General features: G+C 48.2%; 1 protein-coding gene across 1 annotated transcript in view; it reads left to right on the forward strand.

The window, feature by feature from the left end:
* Positions 1-1121: 1121 nt before the first annotated feature.
* Positions 1122-3360, forward strand: part of LOC109306229 (interleukin-1 receptor type 1-like) — a 48332-nt gene continuing 46093 nt past the window's right edge. The window contains exon 1 of the mRNA XM_019529556.1: positions 1122-1195. The gene's annotated coding sequence lies outside the window, so the exon portion shown is untranslated. The remainder of the gene's footprint in view (positions 1196-3360) is intronic.

Here is a 3360-nt window from a genome sequence, read left to right on the forward strand (position 1 = left end):
TGGGCACCTTGTGCCGGCAACAAAGTCACAGTGGGCTGATCTATGTATCCTGGTACCTTATGTTTGTATTTAGTAATTCCACCTCCCAGACAGAAAGCCCATTTCAGAGGGACTGAAGAATCTTGCAATAAGATTTAAAACTATGAATGAATGGCACATAGCTCGATTATATTGTACCAACACGTCTAATGTTGATAACATTTTTGTGTACCCCATGCTGGGTATACTTCTGCTTCCACTCTCTCATTCCCCCCTTCTCTGCAGGATTGATTGATCTATTTTAATGAAAGGCTGAGGAAGGGACCCAAAACCAGCTTCCCAAATAGTTTATTTATCTTTGAGGAGCTACAGATGATGACTTCGCATAAGTCAAGTATTATTTTGCAGTGATTGTATGACCCTGGCCCCCTTTACATGTGCAGGTAAAGGCACAATCTGGGATCTAATGCTGATCCACACAGTTGTGTCTCCTGTTCTACCACACGTACATGGCAGAAGGTGTGATTGCAGGATTGCACATTAGATCCCAGCATGTCTTATTGCTGATGCAGGGGGAGCCCAGGATTGGCTTCCCGTGCACTGGCAAGAAGCAGACTCCTGCAGCTGGGAGTCCCTCAGGTGAGGGGCTTCCAGCCACAGGGGCACCTCACATATCCTGTGGCTGGGAGATGCAGCTGCTATGATTTCCCAGTCTGGGGGCTGCATGAGGTCCCCGAGGCTGGAAGACTGTGGCAGCTGTGATCTCCTTGTCCCAGGGGTTTCACCCCACCCCCGCCCCCAGGCTGGGAGATAAGAGTCATGCCCTGTGGTTGCTGGGACCCAGCTGGGTCCCAGCACTGAGAGGTGCACTGCTAGGACCCAGTGTCCACAGCTGAAGGGTGCTACTTGGACTAGAGGGGGACCAAGTTTGCAACGTTACTGTGGTAGTGTTAAAGTTGTTACATATAACTAATGTTGGGATTAAGTAATTTACATGAATGTGTGTTTAATTGCAGATTAAATCTAGTATGGATTCTTTCTTCTGCCTTTGGTATTCTGAATGCCTACATATAACAAATATTCTGTTTGTAAGATTTGACTTTTGGTTTACTCAAGTGACATTATCCCATAGCACCTAACACGAGTTTTATATTTACATTTTCTAGCTTTTGGGAAGGGAACAGTACCTCAAACATCACTGTCTGAAAAATGCCAAGTAAGTTGTGAGCTGAGATTCTCACTGTTTATGCTTAATTCTGCACCTAAGCTTTCTGTTTTTTCCCCTCTATCTCTTGCCTTTGTCTATATTAGCAATTTTGCATCTTGTATACAATTAGATTTTAATATATCTGTGGTAGGGACTTTCCTTGTTTGTTTCAACAATTAATCTGGAACAGATGGCACCTAATCTTTTTTTGATTGGTGCCTCTTATGAATAATATAACAACAATTGAGACTAAGAGGAACCTCGGATGGGAGGCTGATTTACAGTGTCTGCCACTCCCAGGGCTACAGCAGGGGCGGGCAGCAGCCTGCAGTGGGATGAGAGTGGGCAGGGGCTGGTGGCTGCTGCAGGCTGGGGCCAGTGGGGCACCACACTATTCCCAGCACTCAGCATTGGTACTGGGAGGGCAGGTTGTGGGGAGCTATGGTGAATTTTGGGGTGGCAGCAGCCCCCCTCCCGTTGCTGCAGCCCACCCTGAGCACTGGGAAGAGACTGGTGCTGCTGCCGGTCCCAGCCTGTAGTGGCTACTGTCCACAGCCTGCTCTCGTCCTGCTACAGGCTGCTGCCTGCCCCTGCTGTAGCCCTGGGAGTGGCAGACACTACCTGCTTGCAGCCGTTGGGCTGCACCACAGTGTGGGGTTTAGGGCACGGTACAGCCCAGTGGCTGCAAGCAGCTGGTGTTGGCCAGTCCCAGGGCTGCTGCAGCAGGAGCTGCAGTGAGTGGAGAGAAGTGGAGTAGTGGGCTGAGTGGGGCTGCCACCCACCCTGAGTGTCGCAAAGAGCCTGGTGCCACCCTTACTGCCACCCCGGGAGCAGCAGACGTTCTTGTCCCACTGCGGATGGCTGCCTACCCCTGCTGTAGTCCTGGGAGCAGTGCATGCTGCCTGCTTGCAGCCACTGGGCTATGCCGCACCGGGGGATTCAGGGCATGGAGCCCCAAGGGGTTTGGGGTGTGGTGAAGCCCAGCAGCTGCAAGGAACTGGCATCAGCTGCTCCCAGAGCAGCTGCAGCCGGGGTTGCGGTGAGTGGGGCCCTGGCCCCACAACCCTTTCCCCTCCCCTCTCAGACTTACTTGCTTGGGGGAGGAGGGAGTGCAACTATACTGATTGTATAACAGTGAATTTACCTTGAACATAATGAATTTCAGGTATAAAAAGAGTCATCGCATAAGAAAAAATTAGCATAAATCAAACCCACATAAATTGAGGGAAACCCGTATACGAAAGGGCCTCAAACAAATTTTAAAAGAGGATTCTCCTTTAAAGGAAAGTTCTGTGGGAAACCGTAGCATTTCCATTGCAGGCTGGCAGTGTTCCAGCCTGCCAGGGGCTGCTTGGTCTCCCCCTGCCCCACACACCTACCTCCTCCCCCACATACTGGCAGGCTGGGCCCTAGGGCTGGGGGGGCAGTGAACAGGGAGTGAGGGGCACTAGGTTAAGACTGGCTATTAATGTTTACAAATGGGTCCTGTTACAAAAAAGTTTGAGAACCACCGTTCAAGATCTATGTGCAGCAGCACACCTGACCGGGCTAATACCTGTGTTACCAGGTCTTCAGTATAAAACTATCATATTGGAAGCTCAAAATTATTGTATTTACTGAAAAACTATTGTACACTGAAAAAATTAGCAAATAAGTATGCACATAAGTCTTATTTACTTTATTTTGTTCACTGTAACATGTCAGTGAGTGAGAACTGGTTCATCAACATTGAAACATTTCTTTATTTTGAGGCAAGCTGTCATAAGAAAGTGCTGACAACAAACCCTAAAGTTAGTTTAGTGTTCCTGAGTGATTGCAGCTGAATGCCAAGACCTCTGGGCTTGGGCCTGCACTAGAATGCCTGCCAACGGATTTGGGAGTATCGGAAGTCCCAGGGTGAGAGCCTGCTACAGAAGATACTCAAAGGTCGTAGCACCACCCGTGGTGTTAGAGCAATTGAGTCCTGGATTGGTATGGGCTTTGGAACAATTGAGCTCTGCTCTATTGATATGATTTGGAATGGATTTAGGTGATTTAACCTGGAACATAAAATACATTAATAATAATAATAATAATAATTTTTTTTTTCCCCAGAAGTCAGTTTGGTCACCCTGAGAGCAATTTGGGAGCTGTCTCCAATTATTTTCTGCAACTATATAGTTGATGTAATAAAA

This window comes from Crocodylus porosus, unplaced genomic scaffold, assembly GCF_001723895.1.
Source record: "Crocodylus porosus isolate Cpor-Errol unplaced genomic scaffold, CroPor_comp1, whole genome shotgun sequence".
Taxonomy (NCBI): Eukaryota; Metazoa; Chordata; order Crocodylia; family Crocodylidae; genus Crocodylus; species Crocodylus porosus.